Source organism: Passer domesticus, chromosome 9 (assembly GCF_036417665.1).
Source record: "Passer domesticus isolate bPasDom1 chromosome 9, bPasDom1.hap1, whole genome shotgun sequence".
Taxonomy (NCBI): Eukaryota; Metazoa; Chordata; class Aves; order Passeriformes; family Passeridae; genus Passer; species Passer domesticus.
In genome coordinates, this window is record NC_087482.1 from 39031370 (window position 1) to 39059305 (window position 27936).

The 27936-nt window shown below is 40.0% G+C and overlaps 1 protein-coding gene across 4 annotated transcripts in view; it reads left to right on the forward strand.

The window, feature by feature from the left end:
- Positions 1-27936, forward strand: part of PTPRG (protein tyrosine phosphatase receptor type G) — a 391280-nt gene that overhangs the window by 226811 nt on the left and 136533 nt on the right. The window lies entirely within an intron of this gene.

Below are 27936 nucleotides of genomic sequence, written 5' to 3' on the forward strand. Positions count from 1 at the left end.
TCACTGTGTAAATATCCATAATGGAATCGATCCCCTAGGTTATGGCAACCATTAGTACAGAAGGGGTTTCACAATTAATGTATCAGACATTTGTCTTTCCTACTTACATGCAAAATGATTATTTATTGATTATTTTCAATCCAGGTTAATGATGTTGAAGAGGTTTCAGTATCTCAATTTAAAGTACTTAAAGTGCGCTTCAACAGAAATATTATATCCCTTTCAAGAAGTTGTGACTAATATCTGATAAGTGATTTTCCTCTGCATTCTCTCTCATTTATATATACATAGTATATATAATTCATAAAATGAGGATGTTTGCACACCTAGAAAGTGTCAATGCCATGTGAATGAATGTTCATGTGAAATGATAGTATTTTCCCTGTTACCTGAGAAGCATGTGTAAAACCAAACTGTATGCTGAAAGACTTGCTTGCATAGAGCTCTTTGGCAATAATAATGAGCAGAGGGAAGTATATTAAAAATGTGTATTAAGTGAGTTAGGGTCCTGTGTCCCATTTAGAAAGGGATCTAGCACATGGCTCTGGGTAGTTTCAGGTCAATACATGGTGGCTTCCTCAGTTCCCAAAAGTCAAGCTCACAAGCATCAAGGTAATTGTTACTCCAGGAGGAGCTTGTTCTTTGCTCCTGGCCCTATTGGTATATGTCTGTATAAATACCCTGCTGTCTTGTAGAAAGAGGTCTCTAAAAAGAGAAAGATGCCTGCCAGGTAGTCTCACCACAGTCAGAAGAGACAAAGAACTGACCAGTTGAGGCAAGGACAGTCTGTTTTTTCTATTAAAAATAGTGGACATTTTCTTCCTCTGGTGCACAATTCCAAATAAATCAAGATCTAGAAAGTAAATCCATTTCAGTTCAGAGGGGCGTGGAGCTGACGTGTTTGCCTCCACTTGTTTGCACGCAGGCAGGAGGTGGAGGCTCAGTGGCAGCTTGGGGAGGTGGTGGCCTCACTGCAGAGCTGTGGATGTGGTGGGAATTCCCTGCTCTTTTCACAGGCAGAGCTGGCATTTGCTGCTTTAAGTGCTGCATGTGAGCTCTGAGCCTAGGGCTGGTATCTGCTTTGCAGTGAAACTCTGCACTGGAAGCTGACATGAACCCTCTGTGCCGCTTTAAATTCGTATTCTCCTTGGAAAATGAAATCTAGTATTTCAGTGAAGGCTTGATTTTTATTTTTATTTTTTTATTTGTGAGTCTCCTAGTCATTGTCCTGATGAAATGTCAGCCCTTTTTCAATGAGTTTAAGCCTACTGACAGTAGACTGACTTTTCTTAATTATCTTTTCCAGACCCCTTTAAATTAGTCCCCCAGGGGTGTGTGATCCTCATATTGAAAATGACAGCTTTAATATTTCCTTTCTAAATACATGCAAGGAATTGTACAGGGATGCTAACTCACATAAGATTGTTAATTCCCCCTGATTTTAAGTGGCAATACATCTGAGGGACTAGGGCACAGTATGGAGGAAGAGAAGAATGGCCATCAGATGTGGCCATGGCTTTGTCCATGCTGGAAAGAGTGTGGGAGGGGAAAAAACCATTTGAAGCCATTGAACTCATGCATAAATGTATAGCTTTCAAATAGCTAATTTTTTATGTCATAAAAGAAAACTGGCTAGGGCTGGTTCCTTCTTTATAGCCCTGTCATAAAATCTGAAAAATGAGGTTTATAATTTATGGTCTGAAACCACCTTAACTATTGCAATACAAACAGCATCACTGTACTGCAGTTTATTTCTAAAATGCCTCCGGTTAAAATATTGCAGTGCCATAATTAACTAATACCATGATCCTGTTTGCTTTGCTTTCTCTGCTTTCCCCAGAATTATGCAGTTAGTATAAATCCTCAAGGCTTGGAAGATGGCTTCAGAATAATCTTACATCACCATGTCAGTTAAGACAATCACTAATAGTGTTTCTGTGGCTCATAGAGTCTGTTCCATCACTGGTTGCATTTATAAGGAGTGAGTTACATAGTTTTTATCTATGTCCATATATGCATGCGTGTGTGTGTGTCTACAAAAAAAAAAAAAAACGTGCAGAGGAAAACAGTGTGCCTGCTGTCTCCTAATTACTTTGTTTTTTGATATCTCAGCAACATTGATCTTTCAAAATGATCTCTTGCTGGTGGCATCAGTTTTATGTTGAAAAATATTCCTGCAATTCTGGCAATGATAAACTAATTACAGACTATACATTTTTAATGATTTAATCTCCTGTCATATTCCTAGAGAGAAGTGATCCTGATTCCAAACAATCTCCCATGCATGACCAAACACTCATCATGAAATGTATGGTTTTCATTAAACCCCGTTGTTAATAAAGGCTTAGAATTGTTTTGTTCAAATGGGGAGAGGTTGGGGAGTAAAAGCATGCTGAAAGATTGCTGTAATAATGCTGCAGTAAGGGCTTTGAATCACAACAGAGTTCCCAGCAACATTCCACTGCCATGTGCCTCCCATTGCAGGAGCTCCTGACCACATGTAATGCTGGACCCACACTTGCCAGGGGGGTTTCCATGGGTGGTGCTTACAAAGGTGCAATCATGTTCCTTGGCCTGTGCCAAGTTTGTGTCACTCACCCCCATCTCTGTCAGTGTCTAGGTTTAGGAATGATGATTAGTCAAGCAGAGGGTCAAAAAAACAGCTTCAAGAGATTTGTAAGATATTGAGGTCTCTGCTCTGTGACTTGCTGTTACACGAGTGCACTTTATACCCTTGTGCCACTTTGGCTCAGTGCTGTGTGCCTTGGTGGGGATCTGCTTTCTAACTTTGCATAAAGACTAAAGCAATGCACCTTGGCCTCTGACTGGGGTCAAGGGTGGTGCTGCAATGGGGGAACATAAAGGGATCATCTCCTTTGCATCTGCTGGAGGGACTGGATCTGAAATGCCCTTCAGCAGCAGCTCCTGTAATTGAGCATCAGATCCAGAAGTAAAAGAGGGTCGCGGTTCTCTTGAGAACACAGATGTAAGAAGTGTTGGAAAGATGACAGAGAAAAACAATTGTTAGAAATTTTTCTTACCTATGGGAGAAATGTCAAGTAATTTCAGTGAGCTGTAAACATTCCTGCCATTTTTGCTTGCTTTCAGGTACTTTTGCCCCCTTCCCAAAGAGCTGTTTTGTTGATTTTAATGACTCCTGTCTTCAGGAAATCTGAAGATAAGAACAGCATTTAGAGAAGGCATTTAAAGCATATTTTGGTATACCTGCACTGACTGTGTGCGTGCTGGTGCACTGGTAACAATCTGAGTCAGATGCACACACATTCACACAGCTAATAAAAAACAGGGCCTAGAATTACTCAGCCTGGAGAAGTGAGCATGGGGAGGGTGAATTAAGGTTCCTGTGAACTTTTTGTGGTTTTCCTGGCAGTGTGACGGTGAAACTATTATTATGAACTAGAACTCCAATTTTATTAATGTTCTGAAGTATGGAAGGAAGCAACAAATCTGATTTAAGAGAAGACATTTGTCTTGGCAGTGTGATTTACTCCAGGGTTGTAAATTTGACATGATGGAGACTAAAATGTACTGAAACTTAAATTTCTCCCATATCTCACTCAAAGTCAAATGATTTAAATAGCAGAATATGAGAAATGACATGTATCCTTGGATGCAAATATATTTTTGGTGCTGAAGATTTTAATTTCATGTCTGAGGAAATTTATCAATTTGAGGATGAAACTTTTAGGAAAACAAAGGTCAGAATTTACAGACATGGTGCAGGGATGCCATGACAAGTGCATCACTGTGTCTTGCAGTGAAGGTTTCCTGCCTGGTAACCTCCTGTAATGGGTCCAGTAATGATAAAAGAGGTATTATGGAAGGTGAAATCTGCTTTGCTGACACAGATCCTGCTAATGCTCCTGTCCTGCCATGCATACCATGCTCCTCTCTGGCACTCTGCCTGCCCTGTCTCCTGTGCTGTACAAATGTGTCCAGGACAAAATACCATAACATTTTAAAGTACAAGGTGTTAGCAAACCCAAACATAGCTGTGGTGGGGGACTAAGTTAGTGTTGCAGGCAAAAGGTCCCCAGCACAATCCAGCATTGCTCCTGCCTACTCTTGATTTGATGGAATTCAGTGCTGGGATTTTGTCCTCTTAGGGCCAGCTTGGGTAGGTGGACCAAATTTTAGTCCCTGCTTTGGACTCTTCACTGTGATTTTCCACTCTGTTCAGTAATGGTTTGCACTGTCTTGAGGGTCACCAAACCCTTGGGATCATTTGCCCTCTGAAGGGATCCTGTCCTTCCACTGAGGATGAAGGGAAGTAATGGTGTTACTCCACTCCTCACTTTCATACGTGTCAGAGGTGCCTGAAGTTTATTTTCAGGCTTTGACCTTTTGATAATCAGGACAGAGATGCTTCTTCCCTGATGAACATAAACTTAACCCAATGGCTATAAGATCAGTCTGGCAGAGCTCTAATCCTCCTGTTCATTTCCTGAGTAATGCCTTTTAAAAATCCCCATATTCTGAAAGTAAAAACCAGAGCTTAATATTTTTTTTACTATTTTTTAAGATAAACCGGTAACTTTCATGGCCTTACTCTGTGATTCCGTGAAATGGGATTAATTTCTTAGCACCAGTGGACCTGCTCTGTCAGTTCAATAAAAGTAATGTGGACAATTTCAGTCTATTACTTTTAAATTAACTCAGCCCATATGACTCTTCCTAATACACTGCCACCTTCTGAAAAACAGGGTTGCATTTTATTGATTCATGTGATAGATGAGAATATTAAGTGTTCCCTGGCAAACAGCACCCCAAACAACACGAGGCTCTTAGGCATGCCAGGACTGGGGAACTAATTATGCTGAGACAGAAGAGGTTATTTTACTCATATGCTGTAAAATGGAAAAAATATTAAAGTAACTTTATAGCTTAAAAAAGAAAAAAAAACCCAGCACTTCTCCTTCATCCCCCCACAGTCTGGCTGTTATGTTTTTTCTTCCCATATTTTCAGTCAGTTTCTGAAAATACAGAATTGAAGAAGGTCATTGGGGAGGGAATAAAAAAGAAACTGAAGCAGGGAAAAGCTCAAATCAGTGAAGGGTACAAGGAAATGAAAAGAGGTCCTTGTAACACAGCACACCTGATATGGCAGTGTATGTAGTAGCCTTGCTTCCACAAAGTCAGAGAGATGAACAGGTATTGCCCCTTTAGAGATCCAAACTTTTCAAAAAGATTGCTTGTTAAATTTTTACTTGGTGAAAAATGAAGTCTGAAAAAGCTGGTGTGGTGATCCTTTGAGGACATTCTAGAATAATTGTAATAATGCATTAAAATGTCACTAGGGGAAATGATTAATTGGAATTGCCTTCATTTTTCTCCTCCATTTGCTTGCATTCCTGTCCTTAGTTCCTAATATAAAAAATAAAAATAGTAACATCCTGTGCTAGCACTATATATGAAGTCTTTTATTACTGCACAGTGACATGCATGAAGCCTTGCTACTGACACTCATAGATTTACATGCCTACTACTCCAATGGCTTTATTCGTGTTTTGGCTTTCAGCGTAAAAGCAAAAACACTGAAAACCACTGTAAAATTCTGGTCATGGCAATGACATTTATCATTCTGTAACAAAAAACAGGTGGGTTTTTTGGCTGTGTTGGTTTGTTCTTTCCAGAGCAGAGAACCCAATTTTCACTTATTTTTCTCTCTTGTGCTCATTTCACAAGGACTAACCCAAGCCAGCACACTGTGCAAAGCAAAGATCAGTGGTAGAGATGACTTTTGTCCTTGGGGCTCTAAAACACAAGCAAAGTGGGAGTAAATGACAGACAGATGTAGCAGAAGCAAGAGAAATTGGGAGCAGGAAGTTTATTTTCATGAACTCTTGCCTGTGCCTGGTGGTTCACTCCTCCAAATGATGAGCTTTAAAACAGGCTGCTGGGCCAGCATCCGAAAGTTGACCTTGTGTGGGTGCACTTTCCCTCTGTGTGTTTTCCTACATAAAAACTCTGTGGTATTCAGGATGGGAATTTCATCCAGTATTTTTTAAGTGTTTTTTTATTTCATCAAAAGAACTCAAGGAGAAGAAAAAAACAGCATCACAAATAAGTAAAATAAGTAATCTGATTGTTGCTTTAGGTATGTTTCTGCTCATTTTAGTTTGTTGTCATTCAGTTTGATTCACTGAACTGATTCAATTTTAATGGTTCACTTATGCATGCAACTACCTGGAAAAAAAGAGAAAAAAATGCCCCTAAAGCAAATCTTACTGAGATTCTGGTCAAAAAAAAAGGATCATAAATAAGCAGAAGTAAGAGCAAAATCTAAAGCAATATGGCACACATCAAGTAAAAGGAAAGTACAATATGTGAAGTGCAGAAAATAAACATGAGCTACAAAATAGAAGTTAAAAAATAGTACCTAAGGTAAAAAATCAAATTCAATATGTTTTACAATTACACAGGAGAATGAGTTTCTTCAACCTTTAGATTCTTTCTTTATTCAGTTAATTTAAAGACAACAAGGCTGGAAGGGTATCTCTTCCAAGGCACCAGCAGTTTCGTAGAGCCCTAGCTGAACGCTGGAAAATTTAGCAAGGAAGAAAATTGCATATACTAAGAATATAACATGATGAATATGTTGTGTCACATACATACCATCTGTGAGTTATTCTGATAGACAGAACAGCTTGTCTGCCAAACCCTAAAGCATGGCTTTGATTGTTGCATACATTGTAAAATAATAATCTTGGGGACTTTGGGTGAATGGAAGTATGACCTTGAGTTTGTACTGTAAAGGTCAAGCCATCGAGGTCTGTAAGGGTAACTCTCTACTGCTATAATTAGGTCTTTTGGTAATGGGTGCTGTAGAACAGAATTTTCACAAATGAGGCTGCCCGCAGTTACCAAGGAGAGGAGAAAAACTTCAGGATAACTCCTAGGGAACAGGGACGGTGGGGTGTTTTTTCCTGCAGTGGTTGTAAAAGATGTGTTGTATCCAGCTCTCAGTACTGAGAGAGAGTAACACAAAGGGGAGTTTTGAACTTTCAGGGGTCGAAGCCACTCAAGGAAAGGTGGCCTGTGCACAATACTTTGTTATTTACCTGCACAGCTCTGAAAATCATCTCCTTTTGTAGTGATCACAGTGTTCCCCACTTTTTGGCCCCATTGCAAGTGCTTACACAGTGGGAGAATGATCAGCAACTCACAGATTTGGTCCTTGCTATTCTGTCTTTTACTACTGTTGAAAGTTAATTTCATATGCTATCATTTACTTAAAGTTGTTAAATGGTAGCCTGAGTTTTAAAAAACCCTCATTTTTGTGCAATAACATGATTCAGCTGCGATGGCTGCTGCAGTAAATGTCTTATAAAAGAGGTCCCTTCCTGAGCTATAGTGCCCATAAATATTAGCTTTATTTTTATAAGTAGTTGCTTTTTCAGCAGCAAAGTAGCTGTAACCATAAAAATGCTTAATAAGAAATGCTTTCTCAGTCGCTGTTTATATGTTTAAACATTTTAAAGAACCATTTTGTATTTCCTGAATAGCCCTCAGTATTAAATGTAAGTTCTATGCGATTGTTTTTCTGTAGTTTGGGGTTTTTCTGCAAAATTACTCTGAGCATAAAGCTTGCTATTTTTTTCCTCTTTTCTTTTTTCTTATATTTTGAAACTGTTGAGCTGCTCTGAGTGTTAAAGATCTAGACTTTAAGAATGGAGTAACTTAAAGGAGGCTTCATGCACATCCTCTCTGAGCAAGCTGTTCTAACAGAGACATCACCGAATGGAATCGAGGCCATTTCAAAACATTTACTCACTGTTGCTAATTGGTACCTGTTCTGAGTCACCCTGACTCGCTGTTGTGGTTTGAAAATCACGTTTTTCCCCTGTCTTTCTCACTTTCCCATGTTGCGTGAAAATAATAGAGAAAAGCAGTTCAAGCTGCTAATTATATGGAGTGACATATGAAAGGTTCAAGTGTTTTAGGTGCTTTTCTCCAGCAAGAGGAAACAGCAAAAATCCTGGCATGTCAAATCCTTCTTTCCTTTCTTAGTTGTTCCATGGGTGGAAAATCTCAGCACCTTTCTGATGCTCTTTGATAGGTATAAAAAGCTGCAAGCATTGCTCGTGCCTCTCTGGAAGCGGAGCAGAATCCTGTTAAATGATTTGTGACTCATCCAGTAGCACTTCTCCATATTTAAGAGCTACCCAAGCCAGGAGAAACCTTTTAAGTGTAGCAGACTTCAGAGTGAGTAAAGGCAGCCTTAGTAAGCTCTGTCATTTGAGTCCAGTCCCAGGGTGTCTTGTGCTTTCCTGCAAAAGAAAAGGAAATGCTCTGACTGAATCCTCTGAAAAATTGTACCCAACCCTGCTCTGTAAGTTTTTGCAGAGAGAGGAGGAAATTACTCCTAAAAGTTTCATTCTGTGTGCTGGAATTGTTTATTTTGGAGTCTGCATTGAAAGGGAATGAAAATGGTCAACAGCTAGGAACTTATCACTTGATAACCAGAAGGCATAGTGAAACTGCAAAACTCATTTCCATTGTCTGTTTGATTTGATCCTATAAAAATCGTGACAATGAACATAAGCAAGCATAATATATTCTTTCATTATGCTTCTATATTTATTTTGTGTAATAGGCAGAAAAATAAGCATGTCACTAGCAGTTGCCCTTTTTGAGAATATTATTGTTGATTGAAACATTTTGAACAACATTTTGAATCAACATTATTGTTGACTAAAACCTTTTAAAAGCTATGTATAGATAGTAAATTTTCACTTCAGAGGCTTCTGTTTTACATATTCGTGTTTTAAATCTACCTTATTTTCATCAAAGGTTGTGATATTTTCTGAATAATACCATTGAAAAAAACCTTTTCTGAGTTTCCTTCAGGCACCCAGGGAAAATCAGTAGCTGTGCTGAACAAGAGATGTGATTAGAAAAAAATAATTTGTGATGTGCTATTAGGTTTCATTTGCACAACCCCCAGAAGACCAGCACATAAAAGCTGTGGTTGCTTACGTTTTCCATGGTGAATTTTATGGGATCACATCAAATAGTGCAAGTGTAGGTTTTGTGGTTGCACGGATTCCATATTCTCCCCCGATTTCTGTGCAGAGTGCAGTAACTGCCATAAATCCTGCAGAGAATTTGTGATCAGCTGTATTTTCTGTTGTAACAAGGAGACCCACCTTGAGTGTGTTTGCCAGCAGTAAGTGTTGGTAAGTAAGCAAGTAAGTGAGCAAGTCCTTAGGGGAAAGGTTGTTCCTAAGCAGGACACCAACTCTTAAAATAAATAAGCAGAATAAATAAGTGCAGAGAAGGAACATTAGGGTAATATAGCATAAACCAGTATGAAATATGCTACAGCTGTACCTCTCCAAATATCTTTTAGATGCTGCCTTGGCCCACAGTATGGTGTAAATGAAAATAGTGGAGAAGGTTTTACATATTCCAGTTGCTTCATCATGGGAACTGTGAATTTCCACAGATCCAGTTAAAGTTAGATCTGGTTACAGCGGACACCAGTTCTGTGGAAGACCATGTGTTACGAGAAAATGTTCCAGTCCAGAATCAAAAATCTTTCTGAAACTATGTCTTAAAATATGCACTCAGCTCTGGAATAGCAGATGCTGTATGCTCCAGATGCAGTGTATAGGAAGAAGTCTGCATTTTTTTGGTTGCTGCTAAAATAATGTGTATTGCATTTCACATTGGAGACACTTTGCAGTTCAGGAAGAAGTTCCCCAGATGGAAGGATGTGAATTATTTATGCAATGTTTATCTCAGGGTTTACTTCCCATCACAACCAATTAAGGCTATTTCATTGCATTAAAACTAACGTTTTCACATTGGGGAAATCATTTATCTAAGGAAAGCTTATATATAGTATCCACTACTTAAAAGCTTGAAAGCTTCCATCAATCATATAGTCTCAATTCATTAAAAAATGTACAAGATGGGAAAGTAAAGATATTTTCCTATGTTAGGCCTTGCCAAATTGAATTATAATTAATTGAAATTTAAGAAATTAAGATATTGTCTTCATGTTTTTCTCCCTACTCAGTAGGAAGCAATGGCATTCAGTAGTCCCCTATCACCTCAGTGTTGCAGTCACTGGACCAGCCTCAGCCCATTTTAATCTGTATTATTAGAGCAGAGAAGAAGCCTTTGCTCCCACACAATTGTCTTAAGATTTTCTTAAATAAGCAAAGATTGAGATCAAGCCTTACTGAAACAGAATATATTATGAAATAAAATTGTCTGCTTGGTCCGTAATTCTGCATTTAAAGTGGCTGTATTTGTGTGGCAGTAAAGAATTTGCTGTAATTCTTGTCTTTGTTCCTGTCCTGCTGCCAGAGTCCATGTGAGACTTGGGCAAAGTGTACTAATAGATAACTGTGATAGCCAAGGCATTAAACTGAAAGGTCAGCTTATTATTAATTTTAGAACTGTTTTCCAGTTGAGGTACAGCCAGGTCTCACCAAGGTTTCTGCAGATCAGATAAGAAGGGCTTGTGTATAGACCTGCTCCAAATTAACAACATCAGTCTTGGGGAAGGGAGAAAGAGAGCACATTACTGTCACTTGAGAACTTCATTTCAGTCCTTGCCCCCAATAATTATAACTCCTAGGAAAGCCAAATTGTGGAATCTGTGAAGTTAAGGTCTGGTCAAACAAATCACTGCTTTTTAAAAAGCCTAGACAGACAAGGAGGCCAATCTGTGAGATATAGTAGGAAAATACAGACAAAAATAACCAAAATATCAGGCACAGAGCTTTATCTGGGTGTGTGATGAGTTGAAAATTACAGAAAGTGCTGTGGCTAACTTTCCTGGTATCTCTTTTTGAGGTGTGGATCAACTGTATCATGGAAGGAATGTTAAAATACTGATTTTTTTTTCTTGTGGCAGGTGGTATTCCTGCATAATCTCCATCCTCTCTGGGGACAGGCGTTAACAAAGGTCTTTGGAAGTCATTCAAGGCTAGTTTGTGAACAGCTAAAATTTCTTAGAGTTTTATAAGTAGACTATAGTGCTCTGACAATCAGTTAGTGTAATTTTATGCATTTTAGGGGAAATAAACTCTGGTTTTCACAGTGTCCTGCTGAAAACAAATCAGTTGCTTCCCTAAGCTTGTAGGCATATGTGTCTGTTTATTTATGTGGGAGCCCTGAATCTTTGAAAAACATGTGCATATAACTATTTCTTGGTGAGATATGACATGCATGTGATAAAGGGCATCTAAAAATGGGGGAAATTTCTTTGTATCATAGATTTAGTAAAATTCCTGATATTATTGCTAAGGAGGCAAGTTCATCATTATTTATGCCTTGCTGCTGTTAATGTGGAAAAGAGCAAGATAATAGTAATTACAAACTTGGATTTCTATGTAACTGTAATCAGGTTGTGATATGGAAGGAAGGAGGAGGAAATCTCCCCTAAGTTGCCTCCAGTAGTTTATGTTATGCTATACATCAGATCTTTGAACCTTCCCCCAGAAATGTTTGCATGCCTAGATAGGCCAGGGACAATAAGGAACTCTTGCCTCTTTGTTAAGGTTCTTTGAGCTCAAAACACCACGCAGAAGTCCTGTGGTTTGCTGGCTTCTGTAGTTGTAGCATCTTTTGAACCAGGCTTCATGTTTGTCAGGCTGGATCCTGAGCAAACACCCACCAAGGAGGCTGCTCCAGGTCTGAGCAGTGTGCACATGGGTGGCTTCAAAGTGAGCCTCCTGCAGTGAGGGCTCCCTCTCACTGACCTTTGGTTTGGTTCTCAGCATCCCACCTCTGAGATTTTTCCCTGTCTAGCACAGGACTGTTTTAACTTGTTTTTTCTGTGTGAGTAGGTAAAAAAGGAATATCTACCTGACACAATTAACATGTACCTAAACTTACTGATTGGGCTGTGTTGCTCTGCTTGTAACTCATCTGGCACTTGGCAGGTTGCACTGGTCAAATGCTTTACATTCTGAAAAGGTAATTTAACAGAGACAGAATTCAGTATATATATCCATGAATACTTCTGAATTTATCTAGAAGATTAAATTTGGTATCACATACTTATAGATATCCTGATTTTTTTGGTCTGGAGACCATTAGTGTTACCAGGTTTTGAACATCTGCAGATGGGGGAATGGCTTCCTGAGGAATGATGTGCAGATACAGAAATCCTGGATCTGAAACTTCTCAGGGGGTCCTGAATTCAGAATAATAAAGTCACTGTATTTATTAAGGACACGGACTTCCTTCATATCCTCTCTGACTGAGCCACCACTAACTGAATCCTAAGATAGCATCAAAGGAGGGCTTCATCTGTATAAACTCACAGCAGAATACACCAGAGCTCTGTCCCAGCAGGTCTAGGTGCTTCTTGCATGTAAAATTCTGAAAATTATTTTATGTATTTATTAAATCTCAGTTAGCTTTAGCATGAGAAGACAGAAGAAGTTGCTGCTTCTGTTTCTCCTTAGGATTTACCTGCAGAAACTGAAGCAAGGTTAGAGTTAGACCTTTCACAGGTCAAGGGGATGGCCACTGTCAGGTCCAGGACATGACTCCATCATGTGGTGACCATGTGCTCTGGAGTGGCCACATCCCTCCAGTTCTCTCCCTGTAGTGGCCACAGAAGTGTTTGTGATTACACCCCACACCTATGTTTTTTTCCCCCCAAGTTTTCAGACCTTCCTTCTTTTCCACAAAAGGGTTTAGCAGAACACCCATGTGGCTTTATTTAGTATTCAGCTGTGCTGCAATTGTCAGTGAGATACTAATGGAAATGTATCAGATACTGAACTCAAAGTGACATATATATATGTGTGTGTGTGTATGTTAAAATGCTGTGGGTTATTGCACACCTAAAGATATCTTGCTGTCCTTACTGTTGGAGCTTTTTTTTTTAATGTAAAGCTCCTAGTCATGGCTTAAAATCTTTCTCTTTTCTTAGTGGTGACTTTTTCTGTTGAGGAGGAAAGTACAATGGACATTTTTGGCCAGCAAGTTAACAAATCCTTCATCTTGTATTCAGTCATCATTCAAAGTGGTAGAAAAGGAGCATTTCATGATGCACTGATAATAGATGATGGAACAAATTGATAGTTGGTGGCTACAAATTTGCTTTATTGCAGTAATTTTAATTTTTGCTTTCTGTGTTTAAGGCGGTGGCCTCTATTGTTGATGGCTGCTTTTGAAATTAAATCAAGATGTTGTGCACTAGCATGAAGGTGAAAACATTCTGACATGGTTTGCTTTGGAGAGCTCATCGTCTGTAAAGGCTTTGGGACATCCCTGAGACATGAAAGGATGTCAGGATGAGGAGACAATTATTTTTATGCATTTTTCTTCCATGTTTTTACTCTTGACCATGAAAAGACAACTTCTTCTGTGGAGCAGCATGCTGAATCGCTCTATTCATAGACCTCTGGTGACCAGAGAATGCAAATTTCTTTCCCCAGACTCTTTTATTAGTGATAAGTAATATGCAAGTGGGAGGAGTTTTAGGAAAAGCATCTTAAGGGATCATGAATAAAGGCTAATGTTTTGTTTGAACAAGCGGTCTGCATTTTCCTGATATTCTAGGGCTTTGTGTGTTATATAAAAGCAGGTTTGTCTGAAAACTCTCTCTGTAGTCATGCCTTGATTCACTGAAGTTTGGACTGAATACTCTTTCTATTCTCTCTGTTTTTTTGCTCGGCGATTCTTCTTTCGAAGGACAGATGGATGTTCTGGGGGGACAGAACAATTGTTCCTCGCCAGTTAATCTGTAAGAATTTTGACAATCTCAGGAGTTCCCACTCAGTTATCCCATCCAGTTATTCTTCCTCTGATAAGTTTTGCTAAGACAGCTTTCCTTGTGAGTCTGAGTGCTAATTTTGCTCATAAGGAGCCTTTGCTGATGTCTAGAACAATTGTGCATACCCTGCTTTATTAGAGTAAACAGGAGGGCCTGCTTTCTAATTTTCTAAGGAATTCTCTTTGAAGACCAACTAACAGGTGAGGGAAAATATCCTATTCCTCATCCACATGAAAACTAAAATGGAGTGTCAGATATTTATCATCATCTTTTTTTTATGTTTCTGAGAGATTTAATAGTGCCCAGAATAATAGCTACGTGCTGTTTAAACTGAGGCATTATTTAGCAATTGGTGCTGTCTCAAGAGGATAATTACTCAGAAGTATCTATTTGAAAATTCATCTACTGCTAGTTGTATAAATGTCTACAGTGCCTGAAGTATTTAAATACTGAGAGGCTTTATGATTAAAGTTAGCATATTACAATATTAAACAGAGTGGTGGATTTCTATTAATATTATGTGTGCTTAGATTCAAACGCTGGTATTCTCTCAGTGACTCAGGGGAATCTGCACCTACTGATAGCATTCCCACTGAGCAAAAGAAAGAGGGTACATTGTGTGACCTATAACATCCCCAGGTGCAGAAATGAGTGCTCTCAAGTTGAAAAAGGCCCAGGTTGTCTGTGTGCAGCATTGCTGAGTTTGGAGGGGACGTGAGAGCCCCTGAAGTGTCTGCTGCCCATGCTGAGCATGGTGGTGAAGTGCTTTGTGAAGGAGGACAGGGAGTGTCTTCAGTATTTGATCCATACTTAATGGGGTCTCTCTTTAACTTTGCTACTTAACTGCAAAGGCACTTAAATGTGTGTCTTTGAGTAGTTGAGACTGCAAGTGAGCAGTTGGGTTTTGATCAAATTGGTCAATGCACTCTAAAATTATGATAAAGGTCTGACACCATCATATGCAGACACACACACAAAGCAGGATCATATAAATCTCATTTTCTAGTTTAACTGGGTTAGAAGACTGACTTTGCACATAGAGTAATGAACATTAAATTAGTTATTGCCACTCAAGGAAGTGTTCCTGGAGTCCTTACAGAGAGCTGTCTGAACATGTGAGCTCAGTGCTCAGCAGCAGCAAAAAGGCAAAGAGTAAGATTCGAAAAGAATAGGAAATTAGTACATGGAAAAATCTTTACACTGTGGTACATATGAATTGAGTGGTTCTGACTGCCCATCCTAAAAACTGCTGGGTATGTCCAAAAAAATAGGAGGCCATCAGTGACAAGGAAAAAAGATAAATAATTGTTGTGACATCTCAGCTTGGAAAAGGTGACTCTGGGTGCATGATTACACTGGGCTGTGAAATTTCAACAAAGTTAAATAAATGTTACTTGCTATGCTTCCCAGTGTAGCTATGGTTCTGAGTCCAGAGCGACAGAAGGTGCACAAGGAACCCTTTTCTGGCAGTGTATCGAAGTGCATGAATTGTGGAGCCCCTTGGGAAATGAGTTTCTAGCAGTCAGCAATAAATACAGGTTAGAGAGAGGATTTAACAGAGCTCTGGGCACACCAGTCAAGGATGGTCCTTGTGCAGCTTCCAGGTCACAAAGGCCTCTGGGGCTTGCTGGAAGCTGCAGGGGTATAGCAAAGGGAACAGTTGCTCTTTGTCCATGTCTTGATTTACTTTCTATTAGTGCCTGATGCACCTGTAGCTGTAATCAAGTGTTTTGTGAGGGCTCTCCAGAGCTGTATTCTGCAGCCTGGAGTATCAGACAATATCCATGGCCACACTGCTCTACTCAAGATCTGTGTGGAGCATTGTTAAGAAACTCAGCAGAAAGAGGGCACCTTGAAATAATCTAAAACCATCAAAATAACCTTCCAAGCTATGTGCTTAAATGAGAAGGGAATGGAGCTGGAAATTAGCAGATCAGGGTGGTGTTTTGTAAAACATTGGTGCACGTAATTGATAGATATGCTGGTGCCACCCAAAGCCCTTGGCTGGCAGGCTGTGTGATGGGAGATCTTGGGAATGAAAGGGCCAGATAATTTGTGCAGGGAAGGAGATGAACTGAAATACTTGAATTTTACACTCTCCTGGGATGTCAGGACCCTGTAATGCCAACCCAGCAACCACTGGGTGTTCAAGGAAGCCAGTCATGATCCTGAATGTGTTTTGAACTGCTCAGAGTAGCAGAGCTACCAGAAGCTACCAGAGCTGCCACTGATTTCAGTGAAGTCTTAACAGCCCTTTGGTGTGAGAGATAGGAATGTTGTCTTTTCCTTCTTTGTCCTTTTCTTTCCTCCATCTCTTGTTCCCCTTCCTATCTCTTTTCTCCGTCTGTTCAATACCAGCCTGGCACAGGGAGCCCAGACACGCTCCCTTTCACAGTGCTGCTGTGATCCCGTGCCTGGCAAGGCAGGAAGAAGCTGTGTCCTGTGCCACCTGGCAGGAGTTGCCAGGTGTTGGAGTGGCTGATAACAGCCATTTTCACTGCCTGCCTTCTACGGTAATGAAGTTGCAAGTACGAGTCACAGAAGCTGAGTTATCTGGCTGTGCACTTCTTTTCTTTTTGCTGTTCCATGTTTTTTTTTCTGCAGAAATTAGGACTGGACTTCAGACTTAGATATAGCTTGTCTCACCTATTTTTTTGGAGAAGAATGTTTTTCACCGCATTTAGTACCGTCCATAGATTTTGTAAGAAAAACCCATTTGCTTACAGAGATGGAGATAAGGCATAGATGACATTAGAAGACTCAATTGTTTATATTTTAAATTCTTTGTACTGTTCTCAACTTTTCTCCTATATCTTCAATTAAAAGTTATAAAGATGTTTAAATCATTAGTGTTGCCATGGAGCTGAGCAGCCTAGGTCTGTGCTCTCAACTCAAACCAAGTCTGACTGTTCAGCCTTACAGACAGGGTCATGTTAACACCTTAACCTACAGCTCTTCATACTCTGGTTTTTTGACACAAGTGAGCCAAGATGTTGGATGCTTTTTCCCCAGGAGTCACAGGCCCTGCTGCTGGAGGGCAGGCTGAGGCTCTGGGTCACTGGTGAATACTGGTATGTGAACAAGGTAGCTCAACTCTCTCAAGATCAAGCAGGTGACATTGCAGCTGTTGGATTCAGGTCACATTCACCACATTTTCTCTACAGCTAGAGAGGAGATGCATGCATCCCTTAAGTGAATGTGGAGATTATTGAGTAAACACAGGCTTCTTATGTAGGGCTCTAATTACAAACCTGCAATATTTCTGTCATAAATTGACCTAGCAGACTTCTCTTAGTGAAGTGTTAGCATTAGCTGCTGACAGGCTTTGGAATGTGTGTGTGTTTGACAGGGGATGCTGTGGAAGGAAATGTTGGATTTAAGAATAAAGCTAGCCAAGGTGGAGGAGGAAAGCTGAGCAAAAACTGAAGGAGGACGTGAACCCTCTTTCAGGGACAACAGACCCTTGCAGCAATCACTGCTGCTCCTGAGGCGTTGACACAGGAGTCAGGAGGTGGTGCCTGGGCCTAGTTTAAGAGAAGAAATACTGCAACGGGAGTATGACCTTTGGAATCTGCAGGGACAGGATGTTTTGTGCATCTGGTGAGGTTCTTTTCCTGAAATGCACCCAGTAACAAACACACATACTAGTGATGTTCGCTTGTTGAGCAAGGAAATTGTTATTTTTCTTACAACTGAACATTTTTGAATAATTCTCTGGCTATGCACTCTTAGGTGACTGATTATGATCAAGGCTGTATGGTTAGAGCACATTTGCACCATTTCTTGTTACTGTGTTTTGTTGACTTTAAAATTCTCTTTGAGATACCTTTCTGGGTTTAATCTCTTTTCAGTATTTGACTGCAGCATATGCTCACTTTTTTCTAAACCTTCACTACAATCATAAGAAAGTTTAAAATATAAATTAGAGTTTTAACTTTAATTCTGTTTCTTGAGCCATGATGCATGTTTAATAGATGGTAGTATATTTGAAAGATCTGTTTGGCAAAATCTTGCTTACCAATACTGAGATTTATGCAAAATAGTTTTATCTCAGATGTATGACTCATAATACATCTTGTTATAAAAAGATTAAATAAAAGAAATGCAACTTTTACAGAACATAGGCTATAAACAGACTCTTGAATGAAACAGTGATTTCTAGGTTAATGTTTGAATTTTTAACTACAGTGCCACATTTTTAATATATTTCAGGTTCCTTCATCCAAAGCTTACTTTATATTCTGAAGGCGTGCGATTGCTGTAATCTCAAGAGAAGATAAGCATAACATCTGGTTCACACCTGTGGTTTTAGGGATAAGAGCATAGCTGCTTTATGTATTATTCAGGGTGCTCTGTTGAAACTGCAAGGAATTTGACTTTTTGAGGCCCTTTGTCAAAAGGTTTTTGTACTTGTCTAAAGTAAACATGAAATATAGAAGTCTTCTCTCAGTAGGTATTGAGTAGACTATTTATACCAACCTGTCTGCTGCCAGGAGGGAAATCAGTTATGCAGGTTAATTATCAGATTTGTGATAAAGACTTTACTTGTGCAACTCTCATATTTCAGAAGTTCCACTGAGGCATTTCGTGCTGGGACAGAACACCAGGAGAGGTGAATGCACCAGTAGCAGAGTGGTGTGGATTTGTGTGGCAGGTGGTACCTGCCCAGCCCTGGCCCTGGGCAGCTTGGGGCAGCTCTCCCTGCTGTGTGATGGGAGAAGCTGCACCAGTTTGGAGTTCCCAGTTCCCATTTGTGTTTGCCAGTGCAATCCAAATATCTGGTGCTGGTGGCAAGAGGAGTGGCATGTGCCAAAATTAAATTGGTTGGGCACCTTTATAGCCAGAGACACCAAGAGTCTGGAGAGGAGGCAGCAGCTGTCACTCTGAGAACCAGAACTTCTCTGGTGTCCATTACCAGGGTGAATTGTTTGAGTGTGAGATGCTGAGGCAGAAGAGATGCTTTCAGAAATACACAGGTGTGAGTCAGACTGGAAATATGACTCTTGGGCATGCAAATCGTTTCTATGATTAAAATACAGTCGAGGGAAGGGATGAAACTGGCTCAAAGCCTGGTTGAGCAGGGACACAACTGGCCTCCCACCAGGAATGTGTTCTGAAAGCTCTACCAAACCAAAGCCTGTGAAATTTGGACTCAAATGCCAATCTGGTGACACTGTTGTGTTCTTTGGGACTCCAAAGAAGTTCAATGTTCTTTTTTTTTCAACATCAGTGGGCCTGTAAGAAATTGGAAGTGTTAAAGCTGAGAGGTTGTTTTAGTCACATTATATAAGGTGATGCCACAAGTGAGCAGCAGCATCGGATGCACCAGGGGAGTCTCAACATGTCGTCTGCAGACAGGTAGAGCAAGGGAGGGGGTGAGAATCAGAGCAGTGTTTCTGTTTCATAGGCATGGAAGAATAACTTTGACATTTAGCAAAGGACCATTACAGAATGTGCTTGCAAATGGGTTTGCAGCTGTGACAGTGGACAAGGGTTTAACTTTAAAAGGCTACATGATTTCCAGCACTTTACTTTTCTGTCAGTTTTGCTGCTTGCCTGAGTATTTTGCTTCCTGCTGTGCTGAAGTCTAGTTCTTTTTGATTTGTTAGTGTGAATCCAGAATCATGTCCTTAACACCCTGGCGCCATTAAGATTGCACCCAGCTACTCTGTGTGTGTGTCTGTACACTTACGAAAAGAAGTTCACAGATTTCTTAACACGGCACTCCAGATGTGTGTAGATTTCACTTTCTACTTGGTAAAAGAGGCAGAGGGTAAGGGTACAGAAACCCAGAAAATTAGAGACAGTACAGAGATATTACATGTAAGGTTTTCCAATACTGGGGAATTTGGGTAAGCAGCCCATGGTGGGGAAGGATTTCAATTTGAGGTATTTTCAGGAGATCCTGAGTTTTAGAAAGGATGTAGTGTACTCACTCCTTGCATATTAAACCTTTTTGAGAATCTTGAAGTAAAACACCCACATTAAGCAGCTGCATTGGAAAAATCCCACATGTTCCAATGGGACAGCTTTGACAGAACCAGTGCTGTCCCTGCAGCACAGACTGTCACATCCCTCCAGTAATCTGCAAGTAGCTACTGAGAACAGTGCTGAGCACTCTGTTTGCTCTGCCTTTGGCAGAGGGTTGTGACGAGGGTCTAGATAGAGGTGTATTCTGCAAAATATGAGAAAACCCATTATTATTTTTACCCTCCAAGTAAGCTCTTGTCCTGGCCTGGTTCTGCTCTAACTGTCCATCTATTTCACAGTTGATAAATAAAAATAACTCTGCAAGTGTGCAGCCTGGAGGATTTCACATCCCCTCAGAGATAGGAATGGCCTTTCGCCCAGCAAAATGCTGCTGAAAACGTGCCCCATCTGCTGCATAGCTTTGAATCCAGAGTGAAACTATAAATACCTCAAAATTTGTTCTGAGGCATTTGGAAGTTCATTAAACCTCTTGGAAGACCTTGCTTTCTCCTACTGAAAAAATAAAAAGAAGAAGAAGAAAAACCCATCATCAAGAAAAAAAAGACCACACACAGAGGACATTTTGAATTCCACAGTGCAAAAAGAGGAATTTGTGCTAAGACGTGAGCTCTCAGAGGAATGAATACTTCTTCTAGTGCATCTTTAAAGTGAATGGGATATGAAATTGTGTTAATCACACATGCTAGGAAAAGTATGCTTTTGTGGGGTTTATTCTTCAAGTGCAGCTCCTTTGTTTTTCCTCAAGAGTGCTGGAGTATTTTTGGAAGGAAATCCCAGTTCTCTCCATTCTGGCAGCACTTCTTGGTATTTAAGAAAGTAAATGGATTCCTGAAAGATCATCTGAAGTATGGGCAGTTTGGATGTTTTGAAGTTTAAAACTCTTCAGTAGTGATTTTTTTTTCTTTTAGGAAGGCCATTGGAAGCAGATGAAGAAGATATCTAAAACAGCCACTTTTGGGTGGAGTTCAGAGCTATTCTGTTCATACAGTTAGTCCATCCAGCTTGTTTTTGGGTTGCTGTGTCATTTGGTGCTTAGCCACTTTCTAAATTGCCTGTTTCAGATTTTCAGCCATGACAGCAGCTAAGTATTGCCTCTAATTTTTCCATTTCTGCAGTTTTAGGAAACCATGGTTGCCTCAGTGTTGTGTGCTCCTGCTGTCTTACTTGGAATATGCCATTAGACAATGCCACTGTGAGTCAGACTCAGAGCTACTCAATAAATACACAAAAAAGTCTCTGATAGAGGAGGGAAAAACAGTGAAAGACACTGGTTGGCCTCCCAGAGCCTGGGAAGATGCCCTTGGGTGTGTGGGTGCACTGCCCTGCATCAGTTGTGTGCACTGAATTTCTGTGACCTCTGCTCGTAAAAGGGATGTGACCCACATGGCATGGAATGGTTTGGGTTGGAAGGAACCTAAAACATCACCTGATTCCAGCTCCTGCCATGTGCAGGGACACCTTCCACTGGATCAGGTTATCCAGAGGCCTGTCCAGGCTGGCCTGGAACACCTCAGGGATAGAGAACAAACAACTTCTCGTGGCATCTTTTCCTGTCAGTTATGAGCTGCTTGGAGTTGGTACCAGTATTAAGGAGGCAATGGACTCTCTCCGTGAGGTACCTGTGTGACTCTTCCTATTGCAATATCAAGCAAATTAACAGTAACCCTAAAGTTTTTTTCCCCCAAGAACACTCCATGTGGCACTTAATTTTGCATGGTTTTCAACCGTGTGTCATTCTTTCCATTAATTTCAAAATTTTCAAAATTTTTTTCATAAAACTTCCACTTAAAGAAGGGCTAGGCAATGGATCACATGAGGAACTGAGGCCCAGAAAAGGGCAGTGATCAATGCAAGATAGCAGAAACTCTAATAGCCTTTGCAGTCCAAGGGCTAATAAGTTGCCACTTCTCAAGTTACCAAAAGACTTGATATTTAAGAAATATTCCTACTTTTACACAAAAAAAAAACCAAAAAACCAGACCAGAATACTGAACTGTTTCTTTCTCTGTGTTTTCATGGGCTTCTTAATCTTTTCAGGAAGGAAAGAGCTTTGCATTTTCTAAGTTTTTCTTCCAGGCATGAAGGCAAGAGCCACAGTGATTTTAAAATTGCAGTGAAGGTTTTCCTGGAATCACATCATTTCAGCTCCTTGGACTTGAAGTGAAATACCATTTGTCAGGAATCCTCTGATGGAAGGGTAGAAATGAGCAATACTGTGTGGGGCAATCTTTTAGCCTTTTTGTATTTTTACCTCCTCTCCTTGGATCTCTTCCATCCCTTGGACATGTGGTTCACATCCCTTTCACAAGCTGACTGAGCAGCCTATTGCACCAGTTACCACCCACGTTTCCAGAAAAAGAGCCTCCTAAATTTGTGTGTCTAACAAGATGCTGTGATATATCTGGGTACACAGGTACAATTACCACAAGATGAAGATATTTTGAACATTTTTAGGAGATGAGAAAGAAAGGTTCAAAAAAGCCTCCTGTTTGTTATGTTTCAGTTCTTGCTTATGTCTCAGTATTAAAGTCTTAATATTATAATCTCCTGTTGGAAGGAGGTCAAATATGAAACAACACTTGTAACACAGAGGAAGGAGGATCAGAAACAAGAGACGTTGCACTGGGAGGTAATAACCACAGCTTTATAATTCAAGGGTCTTGTGCATTGTGAAAGAGAAGACTTACTGCTGATTTTTTTGTTGGTTTTGAATGATTTATAACATTTCACTTGTGGTGGAGTGTTGCAATCTATGTTGTCATGGAAATTCTATTGAATTTATAGTTCCATTTATCCAAAACGATTTTCCAGACTTCATTTCATGGTGAATCATATGGCTGTTACTCGGAGTACAAAGCAATTGCAAAAAAGTTTCACGTTATGGAAAGCATAAACACTGACACCGTTATTTTCATATTACGGTAATACAAATGAATGCAACATGCAGCTTCTTAGCATCAAATGGGCCTTGCTTGTGTAATGACTCACTGTGTACACACGAGATGGATTTTTGTGTTAGGGATGGGAGCAGGCCTGAGGGGTATTTATTTCTGGCAGTAGAAATCAGGGAAGTTTCTGTCTTGGCATGGTCCTCTCTTAACGGTCAGGACTTAACACTGAAGATACTGAAAGATGTGGGTGTGATCCAGCAATGCATGGGAGCCCAGGGTGATCCCAGGAGTGCTGTGTTTCCTCCCTGTTCTGCTGAACTGTCACTGGACCACTCACAAGTTTAAATGCTCTGCAGACTTATGGGCAGAAGGTGCAAAACCTACCACCCTTCAGGTTGAAAAATACTCTGAAATTGCTTAGTCTCAATTTATAGCATAGGTACATCTACTGCATTGTTTGGAGACAACAAAGCAAGAATTCATGCTTCCTGTTAAAGATGATGAAAGGGAAATTTGCCATACTTCTGAGGGATATGAACATCTAAATTGAGTTAAATTCTGGTATTTCATTTGCATGATCTTGCTCTTCCTGTGTTTCAGCTCCTTTCATTTTTTTCAGCCTAGCATTGTATTCATTATCAAGTTGCAATTACATTGGGACAAAGTCCCTGTCTGACTCTTTGTTTTGCAATTTTACCCAGCACACTTTTAGGCACTGCAGAATACCAAGTTATGACATTCAAAATACATCTCTCTACCTGCCTAACTATAGTTAAAAATTCACTGATGAATAATAGACTAGGCAGGAAAAACATGCCATTATCTGCTCCTGTTCAACTTTATCTTTTCAAAAGAATGCAATATACTCTGTGTTATTACATCAAGCTCTGGTAGGAGAACTGGAAAACATCACGATTCGCTCTTCCCCCTGCCTTTCCTAAGCAGATTTTGAATATGTTATAAATGATAAGTTTTATGGATTTTTTAAAGAGAATATAATGAGAAGTCAAACATTAGACTTTATTGCCCCAGTGTACATCTCACACTCCAGTAAACACACAGACTGCAGGACAGTTATTTTGAATTTTTAGTGCTGCAGTGAAGATTACATTATGTCTGTAGAAAATTTTAATTCCAGCCAAATGGATCACATCATCCAGTTCACTGGAAATCTATGCACATATTTAAACCAAAAGTAAGTTACATGTGAGCTTTCAATTAAGAAAAGTCATGTATGATTCATAATCTTAGCAGAGGATTTATTTTTGTGCAAAAGGTTTTAAATCCAGTTGTAAAAGTGTCTGAGAATAATTTATTCTTACAATGTAAGCAGCAAAGACACTAATTAAGAATTAGTATATTCAGTGCCTAACTCCATCATTTAAAGCAAACATTTCACAATTTTTGTTTCACCACTCTGCAAAGAGTTGCAATCTACCTGCACTGCCTGGGTGTTGTGCTGTTCTGAAAATACTCTCAGTCTCTAAAACATGACATAATAATCCACATTGCTGCTCCCTCTGCATTCTGCTGCCTAATTCATAAAAAAAATTGGCTGGTCTATAAAACCTTGTTTTTTTTATGCTTTTTTACCATGCTTTAAATTGCACGGTAGTCCTTGGATTGCTGGAAGGAAATGAGGAGAAAGATAATTCTGATGATCCTTTCCTTTGCACCCGAATTCCTGATTCTATTGAATATTCTGTACTCCACATCTGTGACAGCACAATGAGCCTTTGTTCATTTTTTAATCTAAAGAGAAATCTGCTGTAGGAGGTTGCACAGGGTGATAGCAGCCCAATTTAAAAGTCTCAATTATTTATTTTTAAAATACTTGGCATCTGTCTATGGAAAATGTACTTGCTTGGTTCCCAGTCTCTTACAATTGCTTTGAACTCACTCACATCTTCTGGGATCTATCAAATGCTCATTGTGGCTTTTCTCTCATAAGTGCTGAATGAGTTTGGCCATGACAGTCTGTACTGGATGTAAACTTTCTGTCTTTGTAGTGGGGTAATGACAGCAAAGAGATGTCATGCACGGGAATGGTGATTTCTGTCTGGATGCCTGTCATGCCAAACAGAGAGACAGAGCCTTTTATTTCTGGATGGGTGGTGAGGGGAGGCCATTCATTGGAAGCAGGCTCAGCTCTTGCAAGCCAGTGACTTTTCATAATGAGGGTTTAGTCATTCAGAGACAATTGCACTTAATAAAATCAGAACTGGTCTCTGGTGGGCAGTATTTCTCAGTAATACACACGTTTTGGACAGCCTGTCCTTACAACATCAGCGTGGTGGCAGCCCAGTTTGGCATCAAAATCTAAGCACAGACATTTTGCCAGGTCTGGGTAACACCAGATTTCTGTACAGGTTGAAAGCATACAGTTGAAGAAAGGTGTTGCTGCAGGGAGTAGGTTGTCCTGAGGAGGAGGCAATTTCCTGCCCCTCGGGAATGGTGGAGGGGTAGGACCTTGGAGGCAAAGGCTCTCCAGGCTGGAAAATCACCCACATGTTGGATGTGAAGTGTGTAATCACTTGTCTAAGTGTTGTAGGCTGGGAATAGACAGACCTGGAATGGTTGGAAACTGTAATGGTTGGCCAGTGGATCTTCCTGGACAGCAGCAACTAGAAAACATGACATGTTTCTCAGGGTGACTGGTGATTATCTCCTGGATTATGGCAGAGTGAGGGCTTTCTCCCTAATCCTGTGTTTTAAGGCACTTGTAACAGTCTGAAGATTTTGCCCTCAGTGATATTTTTTCAGGCTTAAATCTGTGCTGCACAGCAAATCTCTCTCAAGTTTGGAAACAATTCTTTTATAGCTCAAAGAGTGTCAAAGCATGAGGTTTTCCCATTAAAATCAAGCTCTTGCCCTCTCCCTGCTTTGGTAAAGCTCTGTAGTTGCAGTAGTATTAGTGGTAGCTTTTTAGGATGGAGAGTGTCTTCTTGCAGGAAAAGTACCTTTGTTTCACTAGGGATGTTTTTTCTCAGCTTGGCTTTACCAAAATACTGAAAATTTCAAGTTGCTTGGACACACATGGTTTTTATGATACCTCTTTACAAGGTAAATGCAATTGCACTGCCATGTTGCACATCAGAGATTAAGGAAGGCCATGTAAGCCTTTTCCTGCCTTGTTAGTTGTAATGGGACTAGATGTGAAAGCCTTGTAAATCTCATTTCTTGTGCCACAGAGAACAGGACGCTCGTGCCCTCCTGGCCGTGTGCCACGGGGAAGGCTCTTTGGAGCACAGTCAGCAGGGATGTGTGGAGCAGAGCGTTCTGCCTGCACACAGGTACTGTCACACTACAAAGGGCATTTCAGCCTTCACTGCAGGATTCTCAGCCTGTAAATTTTGTGATTTTGTGGAATCACATGCAAAAATGTGCAAAAATGCTGTTGTATGGGGCTGAAATCAGTCAGTGCCATAAATCAGGTTGGTTGTGTAAGCTTGGGTGATTCTCCATTCTGCATTTCACAAATAGCGTATTATAATACGATCCAAATTTTCTTTAGCTTAAAAGCCTCTTTGTTGCATTCTGTGCTGCTGCTTTTTACATCCCAGGCAGAGACAGTAGAAGTCATTTATATGCAAAGTGCCCCATATATTGTATACACTAATTATATAATAAGGAGTAATAATGAAAATTTTCTAGCATGTTTAGGCCACTTAAGTATGCGGTGAAATTAATTTTACAGTTAACTGTCTTATTCCCACTTTGTACATAAAGAACCTTATCCCACCCATAGAAAATATTAAATTAACTATCTACTGATAAATGCATTCAATATTATGTATATTATGAATAAAAGAACAAAAATACATTGGATACATTTGCATTTTATTGTAAATTGGGGAAAAGTGATGAGGCTGTATTGTGGAAGAGAACAATATGTGATCACATAATTAGAAAATTGCCATAATGCTAATGCTCAGCGGTGTCCAGGTGTGGTTTTATGAGCAGCCTGAACCATGAGGCTTTGAGGGTGTAACTTTACTGTCTTTTTACCATTGTTTTTGCAGGGTATGTGTGTGTAAATTATATAATAGCAATTCCTCAGATACTGTATTCCTAAAATGTTCCTTGTAGCTGTATGAGCACATAAGGAAGCTACTGCATGACAGATGACAATAATTTTTCATACAGGACAGTTCCCCTTGACGTGATGGATGCAGAGAGAGCAGCCATGCTCTCTGGAAAAACACCAGGGAGCAGTGGTAAAATGCTCCAATGTGTATGGTAATCAAGGCAGAATGTGGTTCTTGATTAGGCTATGAGATTAAACTGCTAAGACGAGGGATCTGAATGAAAAACTCTTTTACCAAAGCCCTTTGCACTGGTACGCAAGAGTGCATTGTAAAAATTAATTTCCTTAAAATGCCGTGAGCAAAATGGATCCAAAATGATTTTGACATATGCTGGACTCACTCAGTGATGCTTTTCTTCATAAACTCCTGTGAGGAATATATTGTGAAATGTTTCATGTAAGGTATAGATAATTTTAGCAAAATGTAGTTTGTGAGTGTTTTGCCAGGTTTGGTCTGTGCTGGCTAAACTGAAGTTTAAGCATTTCTACCTGAAACAAACTGTTTCTAATTTCTACATCAATGAATGGCTGTACTTTGTTCTGCATTTGTTCAATGCACGACTTGTCAGAATCTGGAAGCACTGCCACCTTTGTGAGATACTGTCAGCATCTGTGTGTGTGCTATGACTGTGCTGGGAATAGGAAGGCCAAAAAAGGGGAAGAAAATTGCTTTCAAATTTTATAAAGCTAGTGTTAGTGCCACATTTTTTCATTTCTTTGTGGGCTATTTGGAGTGTGGTCTTCCTCCTAAAAAAGTACCTCTACCCCTGAATGCTTTGACCTTCATGTTGGCCTTCATGTATATGGTGATGTTTTTTTAACTGTGTAATACTGGCAAAGCACCTGTCCACTACAGACAGTATATACAGTCAGAAGCTTGGGAATCAGTAAATGCAACTAGGAATGTATCTGTGCAAGATAAAAGGGTATAATCTCTCTTGGCATATACAAAATATGGGAAAAATGGTGCATTTGTGAATCCAGTAGGATATGTCGTGCAGCACTATTTTGGAAAAACCCAAACAGGCAAATCATGGCTGATAGAGATGGACAACACTAGGGGCTTCTTTTGGAATGGAGGGGTTGAACAACTACTGGAGAAGCAGCAGTGTGTTCAGACAGCTGGCAGAAGTGGGAGCTCAGCTACTGTGGGAAGTGGAACAAGAACTGTACAGGAAATTAAGAGCATGAGCACCCAC